The following is a 15843-nucleotide window of genomic DNA, read 5'->3' as shown; positions in this document are numbered from 1 at the left end:
AAAACGTAGCCGGCGTGGTACCAGCAATGGTGGGAACAGGTAGCAGCACTTCCACTGCTGGCACCTACTTTCACCTAGACCAGTGAAATACTAATTTCTCACGCTGAGAGGGGTTATCAGAAGTTGGAAAGGTGGTGGGAGTTTATTTCCAGGCGAGCAGTATATATTCCTAGCATGAAAAATAAAACTGGAATCTGACTGTGCCCTGCTCCTAACAAGCTCACGGCAGTTTAGCAAAGCAAGGAGACAGACATAGGCTTAATATAAGCAGCTTACGTTAGTCTCAAGGACAAAGAACATGTGCTGACACACCACTTACGTTGCAGACAGCCCTGCACCTGGGCACGGCACCGAGCTTGGGAGATGTGTCACACACAGCAACACAGGCAGGGCACTGCACGCGGCATTGGAACGGGGATCCAACGCGGCAGGGGCACACACGCCAGGCTCGGCTTTTCCCCACGATCCCAGAGCAGCTGTGCGGCAAAAGCACCGAGCTCCCCGACCCACGGGGACCCACGGGGACCCGGCAGCGCCGCCCGCACCGCGCCTTCCCCTCAGCCCCGGCCCGGCCTCCCAAACCACGTGGCTCGCACGCCGCAGCGCCGCCGCCGCGCAGGCGCCGTGCGCGCTCCCGCTGCCCGGCCGAGCCTGGGGCTCGGGAGCAAAATGGCGGCGGCCGGAGTGGGGCCGGGCGGGAGCGGGCGGCGCTGAGCGGGAGGATGGCGGCGGCGAGCGGCTGCCGGAGGTGAGGCACCGCGGGAAGCCCGGCTGGGAGGGGATCGCGGGCTCGGTGTCACGACAGCGGAGGGGAAGGGGCAAGACCGTCGACGCCCCCACGGCGGGACTCGGTGCGCGCCCCGCCGGGCCGGCTGCGGGCGGCTTGTCCCGCTGCGCCGCCGCCAACCCGCAGCTCGCGGGGCCCCGCCGCGGCAGGAGCCTTGCTCCCCGTGCCGCTCCCGGCCCGCAGGGTCCGCGCTCCGGAGCGGCGGCGGCGGCCTCGGCTGTGCCTGTCCGCGCTGTCGGGTCCTGCCTCGCCGCCCTTTCGCTCTCTTCTCCTCTCCCTCCTTCTCTGCCCTCCGGCCCGGCGCACTCCCCGCGGAACTGCAGCGGTGCTCGGAGCCGTCTCCCGCCGGAGCTGGTGCGGGGCTCGTGCTCCCGCGGCCGCGGAGCTCCGCCCGTGCCGGGCCGGTGAGAGCGCGGCCGCCGTGGCTGCGGGGCTCCCGCCGGGGCCGCTCAGCCCGTGCCGTGCCCGTGCCCCTGGCCTGGGACTGCTGCTGCTGCTGCTGCTGCTGCTGCCGCCCCGGGGTTTGTGGGGTTCTGTCCCGCTCCTCTCTATACAGGTGTTGCCGCGGTGTTCCTGGAGAAACTTGCAGAGCTTTGTAGGTGATGTGTTCGCTCGTGCCTCTGGAATATTCCTGCTGCCAGTGGAATAAGTGCTTTTCTGTTGGTTCGTGTTTCTACTTGCTCTTCCCCGCCATCCCATATGAGACCGTTGGGTGAAGGATGACACACATGTCGGGTACTAACATAAAATACGATAGCAGGATAATAAAATACGTGTTGATGCAATGATAGTTTGTGTGAGAATTTACCTTAGGCAGTGTAGCGTCGCTTGAGGCTTTGCTTCAAACCAGTGTAATATAATAACAAATTTAAAGTGTTTGGCAGATATGCCACTGGGATGTGATCACCTCAGGTTTTGCAACGTACCGCATGCTCTGTTTTCATTTAGAAATGGAGAAAATAAAAACAGAAGCTGAAATAAAAAATGTTTAAACCTCGTAACTCATGTTGAGACACTGAAAAGCTTGAGGAGATAAATCTTTACCCTCTTTGTCCGGAAGATCTCAGGGAAGAGGATGAGTTTTCTAAGCTTCTCTTTTATTGTTTCAAATACTTCATCCTAGTTCTGTGTTAGTATCCTTCTTCACACAGGGTGGTGCAGGGAGGGGAATTTCTTCTTAGATCCTTCTCCATTTGAACCTTTTGCTTAAGATTCCAGTGAAAAATACTTTTTCCTCCACCCCTTGTTGACTAGGAGTCTGCTACCAATGTAACAAAAATAATTCTGTAGATGTTATTTATGAGGATGTGGAACAGAAGGCTGTTAGTAATGTACAGATTCTGTGGACCGTGATATTTACAAGGCAAGGTCTGAGTGCTTATTATGTAAAATATCTGTGTGAAGATAATGCATTCAGAAGGTATGGGTTGTGATGTTTTCTCCCTTTTTGAAATAATTTATCGACTAGATAACTAGTCTCAGTTGATGGACCAAAGCATTACTGAGCCATTTAAGAACTTGCTACTTTGCTGTGTCAATTAGTGCCATGTAAACAGTACTGTCTGTACGTGCTTATATGTAAACATGTGATGAATGTCACAGTAAATCAAGCTTGTATCTTAAGTTACAACACAAAGCTGCCAATTGCTCACTGGTTTGTATTCAGCTCTAAAGTTAAACTTGCATAGTTGGGCTGCGTGCAGGTAATCTTGGAAATGGAGCTCAGTGTTTTGTGTCAAATGTACAGCCAGTGTTTGTTTTTGTTCACTGGAGATGAAAACAGCTGTTGAATCCTTTGTATTTCTGCTCAGCTGCACTAAGCATTGTTTCACTTGCTTTCAAACTTTAGCCAATGTATAAATGGGTTTGACATTCTAATCTGACCGTGCTCCTTTTATGTTTAAGCATACAAACTAGAAGTTGTCTTGGTTCATTTACTGTGGCATTGTTGCAGTTGTTGCCATTTTAAAAATCCTTACCTCTTACATTAGTAAGTAAATTCTCTTCATATGTCCAGATTCCCTTGCTGAGTCATAGGTACAGTGGTGGTGTAGTGCTTACAGCTGGCATGGACTGATTTGCAAAGACTCATACATGAAGGAATAGAATTACTTTTATAAGCTCTCCTGGAGGACTTGCATGGATTTGTCATAAGGATTTAATTTTTTTTTCCCCTCTTAGTTTTCAAGCTTGTCTGAGAAGCTCCAAACTTTGTGTTGTGAAGATATGTTGCTCACTGTTAAATTAGAGTAGAATGTGCTGCCTTTGCAGCCAGCTTCTAAAATTTAATTCAGTGAAACTGCCAGAGCTTGATGAATTAACAACAAAATATTGAGTCTTCATTTTGAAAGCGGCCTTTCAAGTTGCTGCATACATGGTGTCAGGTTTACAGATTAATTGTCACTGATGGCAGTTAATCTCAAGGTTTGTTGGGGATGAATTTTAGGCTGGGACAATGTCTTCTTCTGTCCTGTTAGTAAGCTGCATCGGTGGTGTGGTGTCTTGGGGTGCTGCACATGGCCATAGGAGGAGGTGGACACTAACCCTGCTTGCTCCTCTGCCACCCTGATGCTTGTTTGCTATCAGACCACATGCAGGAAAAGGGGAGTTTTTCCTGATGTCTTGGATGCACTGTGGTGGCCAAAGTAGTTGTGGCTGCCTTTCAGAGGGAAACAGCCAGATGAATGAAAACATCCTTGGACATAATGGTGGACTGTGTGTAGTTCACATTAATCAATAAATAAATCCATAGGGAAACTGTGAGATTGCACTTAAGAAGAAATAACTATATTCCTAATAAAACTGATGAGAATTACAGCAAATCTTGATAAAGAACTGCAAGTTTTAGTATTAACTCTAAATTTCTTGTTGTTTGTTTGCTTTGTCTTAACATATTTAGATGGCTTTTGATTTCTGTTACCAGATGAATGGCTTTTCCTATTTTTTTACACTAGTCTGGAAACCTGATGCACAACTTTATTGTACATGCAGTGGGGACCTGGAATCCTAGTTCAGATATGTTAGGTGAGCTTCCAGGGAGTCCTCTAGCTATTGCTTTGTTTAATTTCCCAGGTTCCTTGAAAGATAAGTCTTGTCAGTATCCTTTAATCTTTGAATAGTAGCTATTGTGGATTTTAGAATGCTCTTTCCTGTATTGGCTTACTACTATGCCAGAACTATAAGAAGGAACCACAGATGCCACATTTGATTCTAGTCTTGCATCTTACACCAATCTAGTCTATCCTGCATGTCTCCCAAGAAGGATACCATCAGTAATGATGCTTTCTATATAATGAATGGACACTAGGAGATTGAAATTGTTATTATAATATGATTATTATATTTTGGTTTATTTCAGTTATTAAACTGTACTTATCTCAACCCATGAGTTTTACTTCATTGTTTTTTCTTTGCTTTCTATTCTGTTCCCTATCCCACTGGCAGGGGGAACCCACAATAATAGGGATGCCTATGAGGTTCTTGATAGATGTTTAGTGGCAGAATGGTTTAAACACTTTCAGTGCACTGCTGCTGCTTTTCCTTACTTCCTGCACTGTCCCCTCAGCTGTGTTGGTAGGGCTGTTTACATAGCTTCACTCTGTAACATTCAGGAAATTGATCTGTATGAAAAATAAATCACTAAAGCACAAAATAACTTCATGTCAGATCCTTCATCTGGGTCATCACATTGCTGTGCAAAGTGTGTTTGCACAGTGTAGAGGTGAGGCCAGGGAGGTAAAGGGGATTGGGGTGGAACTGTGTTGCCTGATGTGCTGGATTCAAGTATATACTTAGTTAAATTTAAATCTGATTTGTTTGCTCCATTGTGTGCAGGTGTTGTGCAAGCTTACACCAAACACTGCTGAATATGAACTTTAACTACTGGTGGCCTTGCAGACCTGTCCAGCCTGTTGGGGATTTTCTATCATAAGTGGATTTAAACTGGTTATTTAGATTTTTGAGTGCTAAAGCATGCAAGAAAAAAATTAATAGCAGTCAAAACTGATTAAGAAGAAGCTTTCAGTACTAAGTGTGGAGGTATAGTGTTTTGAGCAACATCTTAAATCAGTTTTATGTTTCAGAAGTATCTTCTAAGTGATTTTACTTTGTTTTTCAAACTTGGCATTCAAGTGTGAGCCGTTACCTGTATAACTGACTGATAATTTTCTAAATCCTATTTGATCTTTGTCCTCAGATTTTGTCCTAATTCAGTGATCATTCATACTGTATATTTTTTATAGCATTCAAACATCATTGTATGTTCAGTTCTTGCTGTATTAAAAAGACTGGACTTTTTGTATTCATCCTGGCTTTTCTGTGCCATCATACCCTGTTTCCAACCCACTGTAGTAAATAGTAAAGAGTAGAATTTAATTTTCTAAAATCTCTTTTAGAGAATATCTTTCTAGTTCTGCAGTATTGTGATCCCCCATATTGTTAAAGAGCCTTTTTATTTCTACTCTCTCCTCTTTCTTACAGGACCATTTTATTATGGCAACTTGTAGCTTTTAAGATTAATCTCTTTTTCTTCATCACTTCTGAACTTTGACATTATCTAGTGGGAAGTGCTTTGGAGAGAGATCAAGCTAGTTAATGATATGCAAGATTACACTAATTTGGAAACTTTGTCCAAGATCTGTTGAAACCTAGTCTCAGGATAACTATCAGGACATTTTACCATTCTGCTGATGGTAACAATGGCTAAACTCAAAGGAGTTGATGTAAACAGTAATGTAATAAGTGACTGCTGCTCGGTTCTTTAGTTTGGTTTATTATTTTGTGACCTAGAACTTGCAGAAGCTCTGTGGGATCAGTAGAGCTGTAAAATGTATTTGCGTGTGCTTGCCTGTGTATTTTAAACTGCAGCTAGGGTGGGAGACGATTGTTCTCATAGTCTGCCACTGATTTGAATCAAGGTTTCATATACAAGGAGCAAGAATACCAGGGTCTTGTGAAGGCATCCAACAGGAATAAAACTTTGTAACTATTTATATGAAAATTGAAGTATTTTTTGAGTGACCAAGTAGACCACATTGCATTAGTGAGAAATTGAAGTACTGCTTTGCTTATCATCTGCTATTCCAGATCTCTGTACTGCAATGAAGAATATAAAACACTTCTGTAAATGGGTAGGTTATTTTAAGTGCTTTAAAAATAATCAGTATGAGTGACAAAAGTTCCTTTTCATGCTTTTTTTCTCCTGACCCCAATATTGGAAATGCTGCTTGAGAACTAATTAGAAGCATTCTAACATAACAAATACAATCAGAATGCAACAAGACAGTATTTTGTGGACTGGTGTTCCCTTATTCTTTGATCTCTTTTGATCTTCTGCTTTAGCTTTTTTCAAATGATGATTCTTGATGTAAAGATGGGGGAGAAGTGGTTCATTGACTGTTAGAACTGGGTTTGTTGTGGATTTGGTGATTTTTTTACTTAGTCTAGGAAGATGTCTTTTTTAAAGCCTTCCTGCTGCTGTGATAATTATACTGTTTATCTACTTAAATTCTGCAGTGTATAAGATGGGGTTGTGCTGAAGTTCTTTTTACATGTGGGGGCATTTAGAGGTTTTTCTCATGTACCCAGATGTATGTCTTAAAATACATGAATGGATAACAACCTCTGAAGCTGCTTGTGATACTTAAATGAATGACCAGAAGATTTCATCCTGAAGAAGGAAGGAGCATAGGCATACACAGTGGAATTATGTATTACCCATTTAAAATACCCCTGATGAATCCCAGGCTAGCGAAGCATGTGAATATATTAAAGGCTGATGTCTTGTAGCTTGGTTCATCCTGTACTAGCCCTCTCAATTTCAGACATCTTGAGAGGTGAAATGAAATGCATATAAAATGTCTAGAATGCAGGTAGAGAAGATAATGTTAATAGATTCATGGATTTCTTTACAGTCATTCTGGTAGTGACTGCTGCTCTCTGAAATACATCAAGTTCCTTATACTGTCATTTTAAGTTGAAAATATCTTTGCCAGTCTATAATGAGGTACTTCTAGGAAGCCTTTGAACTTGTTTTTTATTATACCACAGTGACAAGCAAGGTATAAGAATGCTGAGTTGACAAAATGCACACTGGAGATGGGAAGCTTTGTGTTACTCAGTGTAGTGATGGCCTTGGTACTGAAGGAGGAATAATCTAAGCGGTGTCAGTACTGAGAGGCAGCAGTTGTTACTGGGGAGCTGCATGCAAGCCCCATAATCTCTACAGAGGAATGTATGTGACAGCATGAGGAGCTACTCAGTGTCCTTGTGAGCCCCCCCACTCTCCCAATGTATCAAGTATCTCCGTCTTCTCTACAGTTTATTTTCATGAGTGATTAGCTTATCTAAATTTTGGATAAGAATGTGTGTTTAAACACACATTTAAATTCTTTAAATTCTCAAATCCCATCTTGGCTGACTGTTTTGGTTTTTGGAGGTTTTTTTGCTTGGCCAAAGATAATATTTAAGAGAATAATTTAATGTATCCTTTTTAAAAAATACATTAAAAGGTACATTATTTAGGTCAAAAAGTACCGCCTGCTTCTTATTTGGTCATTAAAATCTCTTTAGGGTTTAGTCCTCCATTAAGCACTTCTGGAAATGTGTATTTGGACTTGAAATGCCAAAATACCCTTCTAACACAGTAAGGTTAACATGCTGTATAAGGCCTGTCTAATTGTATTTTGTAGGTCTAGGCATGGATCTGAAGACCTGGTAACCTCTGGTAAAGTGAGTCTCCTAAGTATTTCTGCACTGCATCAAAGCTGCTTGTCTTTAACTGCAGTTGACTACAGTCTTTGATGTTGTAGCCGGGGCAATTACTACTTGAAGTTGGTTTTAAAGCTTAAATTACATGTCTTCTGAAAATGATGTTAATCAGAAGTACAGTCTTATTACAAACTTTCTAAAATATCTGTTCATACTACTCGGGGCTTTTCCACTACAAGTAAAGTAAAATTTGTCGTGTCTTGTTCTGAGTTTCTCAAGACATTTGAATTTCTCTGCTGAGAACATCTGAGGTAATTTTGTTACTGCATAATTTCTCAGTTAATTATTGGCTCCAAGTTTCCCCTTCAGATTAACAGATTTGTGCTGATCTAGGTATTTCCCACCACTACCTTGGGCATCTGCTGCCCTTTCTCTTCCTTCTCTTCTTCCCTCGTTCTGTTTTTTACCTACCAACTTATTTTTGCTGGAGAATTAAATTGGAAAATGCCACATTTTGTGACTGAGTGTTAGCTGCATCAAAGCTCAGTTGTATCAGGCACTAGCAATCTTCAATAGGAATGAGGATGCTTTTATTTAAGTATCTTATGGATCTGGAGTTTCATCCTTGTTTTATGTTTGGAAGGAAAGGGGACTTGCCCTTTTTTCCCACATATACAAGATTGATGTGTTTCCTTATTGAAATGAACCTTTCATTTTTTGTTAATCTGAAAACTAATCCAGATAAAAACTGTTCTGTTCATTGAACATGAAAGTAGAGTTGAGTTGAGTGGGGATGATCATCTAAGTAGAGAGGGGAAGTGAGAGTTCTTTTTTTTTTTTTTTTTTTGGTGACAGTGTTGTCTTTTTTTCTATACATTAATGAACTTTTCAAATGATGGAAGAATCAAAGGAGATTTGAGGAGTAGAGCACAGGCTGGCAAAGTTTCTGCATTTTGCCCTTTCTTTGAATGTGAAGGAATTGTGGTATCAAGGACAGTTGTGCATGAGAGAGAAAGATGGACAAAATGTGGTCTAAAATTACATTAGGAGTAATGGGTTTCTTTAATGAAGTAACTCCTGTAATTAGTGCAATGCAACTTTTGCTTTCCTCCTAAAAGTTTTGTTTGATATCTTTGAAAAATCTATTTCTTTAGTGTTCTGGGACATCTGAAAAGCTTCACATCTTTTGGGGAGAGAAGGAAGAGTTAACAGTCATGTCAACAGTCTGCTCAAAGGGCAGATTTGCCTTAGCAAATAGTTAAAAAAGAAACCACCCCATAAGCTTTTCTAACTCTGCAGCCTTTAAAAGTCTGTGTTCATGAGTTATGTGTAGATGTTGCTGAATGAATTAAATTAAATGTAAATGATTGGTGCCTCTGTTTTCAGAAACAACGTTATGTCAACATTTGTGATGCTCTTTTGACTATTCTGTAAAACTTGCATATTCATGTTACAGAACAAAAAATGCTTTGGAAGTGCAGAGAGAGCTTGTTGCAGGAAATGTGGAAGACATAACTTCCTTTTCTTGCCAAGGGGAAAATGTAAACAAAGCTCCAACTTAATTGTAGGCTAAGTACTAGTCTGGTTTTCTGACTAAGCCTTTCCTTCCTTAATTGATTTCTTTTATCATTGAGAAAGTATGTTTTCTGAAATGAATTCCTGTAGTTTGGGCAGGACATTCCTTAAAGTTTGTGAGCATTTAGTTCTTGCTACACTTTTATGGAATCTAAATGTAAGTATAATGAAGATAACTACTGAAACTGAAGTTACTGGTATAACTTTTGAGGGTTTTGAGGGAAAATATTGCAGTATTAATGTATTTTGCTACTATTTTCAAAATGGCTGAAATCTCTGAGGTGTACAGCATAGCAAAATTTCTTGGCATCAGGTGTTATAAGTGTTAGTTGGTAGTATCAGTATGGCTCTTAAAATTTTCTGCTGAAGTTAATGAATTTAAATTAACTGTGCAGAAGAGTCCAACCAAAGGGGACATCTTTCAAATGTGTAAGTTTTTAAGTAACTGTTAAATCTTAGTATATACAGATATAATTGATTTATAAGAACAGGTATAAGATCATTGTGTTAGTTGTGGGGGGGTTGCCTTAAAAACCTCTAAATACAAGGAAAGTGTTCTGTGGCTTTGACCAGGAATTTCACCTTTGCTCAGGGAGGCAGCAGCGCATAACCAGTTTACATGGTCTCAAGTAAGTCAGCTGTTGTATAAATACCATGTACAATCAATTTCACAAATTGATTTTGTATTGCTTCCTGCAGCAGTGAACAGAATAGACTTGGGAAGATGTGAGTGTCACATCTGGTGCCAGGCCAGGGTGATTTGAAGAGGGAACAGAAAGCATAACTACAAGGGTATAGTTTTGGGGAGTTGTGAGGCAGTCTAATAGGAATAGTCTGCTCTCTTCATAGTGAGAGCTGTGAGATCCTGTTGCAGTTTTAGCTGCATGTCAGACAAACATGCTGGAGTTCCCTCTTCCTGTCTGTTATCTGCCACTCTCTCCAGCAGTGGGGTGATGGATCAGCCATTTGAAATTACTTGGTTTGTGATCATATAATCTCTGTATGCAGTGTGAGGGGGAGCAAGAAAACCCTTTGGCAGGATGAAGTGTGAGGGAAAGTACAGTTCCCTGTTAGTTTGACTTTGGTGGTAGTATCAGATCACCCTGGTGCACCTGTGAAGAGCTGACAGGCAGTGAGTCCTGCACACACAGTTAGCTTCTCCCTGTCAGAGGACAAGTTCACTACATTAAGGGGAATATGTTTAAAACTCACATAGGCTTGGCTTTGTATTTTTTCCTATATGAGTAATACCTAGATGCATATATTCTGGCACTGCAAATTTAAAATCGTCCAAGCCTTCAAAAAAGCAGCAGTTCCCATGGACCTCTTTAGTAGTGATGGCTGCTATGTGAAGTGTTGTTACCCAGGGAGGGAACAAACTGCACAGATACAGAGGAAAATAAATACAGGCCAAAGAAGCAGCAATCATCCACCTGGATACTGGGAGCACTGTCATGGTGAATCCTAGCAGTAGCTGCTGCTGTCTAAATTGCCTTTTTCTGCTAGGACTGCCCTTGCTTTGCAGGGGATTTTTCGTACTGTTAATTTTTTAGGAGCTCTGGAGAAGAAAAGCATGCTGCAAAAGTGGTATTATAGCTGCCCACTTAAAGTGAGGTGTTTTCATTGACAGTGGTAGTTGGCTGAATGAAGATTGAGGCCGTGCTTGGGCAACAGCTGGAGCAGCCACACCAAAGGATCAACAGAAAACAAACATGGTCCAGTCAGAACTTGCATGGCTTTCCAAATGTCTGCTACAAAGCAGAGGTACAGCTCTGCTGCAGGAATAGGTGCGTGGGGACTGGCAATGTTTATTTTTTGAAGACTGTGTTTACTGAGTATTAGTCAAACTGAATGTGTGTTTGATTGTGGGGAGCAAAGTAATATTTTCTTGCTGTTCTTCCTTCTCTGTGGCATCATCTGGGTTCCTTGAGCCATTTGGTAAACTGGTGCAGGAAGCTAACTACACTGGGGAGAAAAAAGTCTCACAGGAGAGAATTCCTGTGTTTAGTTGCTGACACAATGGAGGAACTTTGTGGAGGTGCTGGTGGTAGCTGCGGTGAGCACTGGCACTGAAGAAATGTGTGTGGAACCAGTGTTGGTGAACCAGCTTAGGTTTGCATACACCAAATAATGCATTTTGAATCCAAATTGCAGCTGTGGTTTTGTTGGATGCAAGACTTGTCGTGGCTTGTGGCTTACTGTTGAAAGTATTCAAATGGTAGCTGTAATGAGTTAATTTTATGGCTGTGACTTAATGCTGTCTTCAATGAGGAAAATCAGTGTTTCTTTAATAAAATTCCTGATGTCTCATGAAATGACTGGACTAGACTGCATTTTGAGTTTTTACCACACCTTTTCATGTTCCCCCTTCCAGTTTTTCTGTTGTATATAGATGTATCCATTAGTGTTAAATGTGTAAGAAATGATGCTAGCAGCCAATACTTCAAACTTGTTTTATCAAAGAGAAGAGACTGAATGGGTGAAATTGCTGTTGTGTGATGACAAAAGGACCCACAGAGAGGATGGTGTACAGAAGAAAAGGAATGGTGGTGTATTAAGGCCTGAAGTGTAGAGAAAATTGTTTTGGATATACAGCAATATTGGTAATGGCAGTTTCTAGCCACAGGCAGCGGTTTCAGTGGAAATAGATGAGCTGTGTATTGTTACCAAGCATCTTGGAGGCTTGAGTAAAAAGGAAGAATATTGTATAGAAACACTGTAGTCATGAGGAATGATGTTCCAAGCAACAGAAATATCACAAGATGCTGTTACTGATACAATGACTGCCTGGCAGGATGAAGAGTTGATTGCAGCCAAAGTAAGAAGTAATTTTTCATCTGATTTATTATAAGAGGTTACCTATATGGGAAGGCTTATCAATATGTGGGTCCAAGACTTTTTAGTCTGCTTTGATGTTGGAGCTGCTGTTGTGAAAACCCCAAGCAGTGTCATCACCAGAGATGACTCAGGCTGTGGAAGTTAATAAGGGAGCTAAAGCTGAGTGATCAAAAGATTGCTTTTTTGAAGGTGAGTTGAAAATAGTAAGTCATAAGGTAGGGTGGGTGCTGCTTGCCTACCGAGGTAGGTACAGAGCAGTGTCTGGGATTGCCCTATTAGTTACTCTAATGCACTCTCAGAGGCAGAGCATGTTCTGAGAGGAAGTGTGAATGTAACTGTGCACTGAATTTACAAGCACTGTTGTGTACAGGAAACTCCCACGTCCTCATTCAGAGTAAATGACTTTCTGTGAAATAATTGGGCCTGGATAAAAGGAGAAAATAACTCCAGTACAAGGAAAACTGTAGGGTGTATGGATCTTCCATATGATTGGGGTTTGAGCCAGGATTTTCCCAACTTAGTAGATTTGTTAATTGAAAACAGGATTTTGTGTTGTGGTTGGGTCACAGCTTGAGCAAGAGGAGGAATTCCCTTTCTTAATGAGATACGGAGGGATCTTTGGAAGGCACTCTCAGACTAAATGGAATAAAATTCCTTGGGGATAGAAGACTCTGGAGATGAAAGACTGCTTGCTCTGTTCCAGAAGAAGCAGCAATCCTGTTGACAGATAAACAGTACAGGGATAAGAAGCCTGTGAAATAGGCTCTGTAAAGGTGGTAGAGCTTCATGTGGAAGGTTATTACTTCTGCTCCACTTCTGCCTTTTCCAGGGGGCGAAAAAGAACAGGTGACCGTGGACATTGCTGCAATAATGGACAGTCATTTTCTGGTGACACACTGAGGAGGACAGGGGTGTTACCAGACTGGTATTGGACCTCAGTATCCAAGGCTGAATGCAGCTGAAATCTCCATGAGTAGCTGCCTGACAAGACAAAGTGTTGGCCTGAACTTTGATTGAAAGAAGAAATGCCGGCTACTTTTAAAAAAGGGAAAAAAAAGTCTCTTCTTTTTTCTGAGGTACTTTTCATGTAATTTGGAAGTTCCTTTTTTTTGTCTTAACCAACTGATGCGTTCGTATATGTAAACCAAAGAATATTTGCCGCTCCTAAAAAAAAAACAAGTGGGTAATTTTTGCTCAGAAGAGGCCTTTTGAAACACATTTAGACTCCTCAAAATTTATCACAGTATGTCAAACTATGCTGCAATTATTCTAGACTGGCTAAAATTAATTATCCTCATTTTCCTGTAAATGGATATGTTCATACCTAATTACTCTGTTTAGTGATATTGATAAAGATTTGGTGGATAGGATTTTTCTGATTTTCTTATAAAGTAGATTTAATGATGTTTTTATCTAAATCAGATAATGTTCCTTTCAAGTTAACTTGTGAAAAAATGGAGTCATTGAAGAATACATGCTGTCATTTCACTTCAAGAGAGTCCTAGAGGGCCATAAATGAGCTCTTGCTCATTTGGGTGAAAGAAGTGTTTTGAATTCATCTTCAAGAACATTAGTTGAGTCTTTCATATGAATGTTAAAAATCAGAATAGACTTTTAGTATATTAGTGTGGTTTTGCAACTAACTGTAAGAGTCACTGATGTAGAGAGATGAAAATTTATTTGCTGGTATATGAAGACATTTAAGTAGCTTGGGAGGAACAGCCTATTCCATGCAGGATTATACTGCTGTAATTCAGTTAGTGTCTGTGTGCTTTGTGTGTTCAAATTTTTTTAGCTGCTGGAATTTTTTGTGTTTAGAGGAATATAAATATGTTGATGTCCCCTGCCTCCCCACTGCTGTTAGTGATTTGACCTGTCAGTCCCTGTTAATGACATTATTTATTTACTTCTACGATGTGACATGTTCACATCATACTTGAAATTACTTTGCTGATCATCAGAAATACTACTTTGAGCACTGTGTGCAAAGACAGCATTGGAAAGAGGGTTTTTTCCCTGTAAGTTCTGTGGGGTTTTTTTTAACTGTTGAAATGCTGCTCAGTGTTTTCAATTTCTGAAGTGTGTGTATGTTCAAGACTATACACCCTTGTGCTCTGTTTGAGCATAGTTCTTTTAACTTTCACTGATTCCTCAGAGAAAATGTTAAAAATCAGTACAGGTTGTTTGTGGGTGGGCTTTCCCCACTAAAACTCAGTCCAGCGATTCTCAACAAATCTAGAAATAAAAAGCTACGACTGTTGTGGTGTTTTTATCACCTCTGTTTTGAAAGAACTTCTTGATGGAGAAGCATACCACTTGATGGAAGAGAAAATGCTGCAAATTTCATGCTTAACTATAAGAAAGGGGTCTTTGTGATAGCTGGAACACATGACTCTCAGCAAAGACTTTCATAATCTGGTTATATCTGCTTTTTCTCACCCTCTTGAGCTGGTAACTGCTGATGTGGCTTAAGTTCTGGTGCTTTTCCTTACTGGATTTTTCTTTCTTTCCAATGCAGCGAGTAATGACGCAGATTCATTAGCCCATGTTGTGTAGAACATTATCCATTTTTTATATTTGTACAGAACTGATCCAAATCACAACTTTTCAGCTGTTTCAGTTGCATCTTACTACTGTATCATCCAGTTAATTTTGAATAATGATAAAGGTTAATTGCTTGACCTCATTATAAAAAGGAGTCACAATAGGCTTTGTGTGGATTTGCATGTGTGTCAGGCATAATCAACTGAGCCTTCAAATTTCAGTTGTTTCCGTGGAACAGAAAATTACTTGCCAGTTACACAGTTTCTTTCAGGTACACTGTCCCATATGCATTCAGTCCTTTAGCGTGTACTTTTCCAAGACTGGAGACTTGACCTCCACAAAATCTGAGAATGTGCCAGTACCTCTGAGTGTCCCATCCATGGAAACAGAGGAAGGTCAGGACAGGTAGCACTCAGTTCCTGTCAGCTCCTCTTGCTTGGAGAACCACTTTCTCCAAGGAAATTGAGGTAGATACTCCATGCACATCTTAACAAGCAGTTGGAGCTCGAGCCACAAGCAACTTTGTCTTCATTTTTAAGAGCTTGTCCCTTTGGATGTTGTTGACTTGTAATTCCAGCAGTGTACTGTGTGACAAGCAGCATGGCCAGGGCTGGCTCTGGAAACTTCTCAGTGGATGGGAACTTGCTTCTGTTCTCCTGAGCATGGGATTGTTCCTGAATCACTTTGTGATGGCTCAGGGCTCTCTATTGCTCACCAGATCACTCTTCTGCTGGAGGCAGGTTCAGGATGTTGAGGCAGGCTGGTGGGATGTACTTTGGGCATGATAGCAATGGTCCATTCTCACAAGTTCTTTCTGTTTTAGTTATTGATCTACCTAACTTCTATGAGAATAAATTTAACCTTGCTGAAATGTAGTTGATATGTTTCCTTACTAGGGCTGGTGCTTTTTATTGCTGCATCTTGTCATCTCATCTTGCAGTAAAGTTGTGCTTGTTACTTGAAATGAGCTGTTGGGGCAAAATGCATGGCATTTTTGGTCTGGATAAAAATCTAAGCAAACATGAAGAAGTTATTCTTATGATGCCTGGGTTGTCATTTACTCATAGTAAATTTAAAACATGTCAGGTAAAATGAAAACCTGAAGTACCATGTTGGTACAGGTATGTGCATGTACTTGATATAATTTCCTACTTTGGTTTTAATATTATGCTATTGCATAATCCTATGGCAGCAACTCCAAAAGAAATACAAAGGTCTTAAAATTTTACGGGGGAAAAATCAAGTGGTTGTAAAACCTGTTGTAGTACTCTTGACTTTGCCCTTTATATTAATTGGATCCCAGTGATTTACAGGAAATTTTATGAAACATTTGTATTGAGTGATGATATAAACAAAGTGTCACTGTTAGCCAAAGTCCATTCTGTACAGAG

At 41.0% G+C, this 15843-nt stretch overlaps 1 protein-coding gene across 5 annotated transcripts in view; it reads left to right on the top strand.

The window, feature by feature from the left end:
* Positions 1-635: 635 nt before the first annotated feature.
* Positions 636-15843, top strand: part of BTBD7 (BTB domain containing 7) — a 51685-nt gene continuing 36477 nt past the window's right edge. For 2 of the 5 annotated variants that reach the window (XM_030949034.1, XM_030949030.1), the window contains exon 1: positions 636-748. The gene's annotated coding sequence lies outside the window, so the exon portion shown is untranslated. Of the gene's footprint in view, positions 749-1247; positions 1523-12751; positions 12985-15843 lie in introns of those variants that run through there. The other 3 variants (XM_030949031.1, XM_030949032.1, XM_030949033.1) reach the window with 3 other exon arrangements.

Source organism: Camarhynchus parvulus, chromosome 5 (assembly GCF_901933205.1).
Source record: "Camarhynchus parvulus chromosome 5, STF_HiC, whole genome shotgun sequence".
Classification (NCBI taxonomy): Eukaryota; Metazoa; Chordata; class Aves; order Passeriformes; family Thraupidae; genus Camarhynchus; species Camarhynchus parvulus.
Note: the sequence above shows the minus strand (reverse complement) of the source record. Positions and strands in the feature narration are given on the sequence as shown.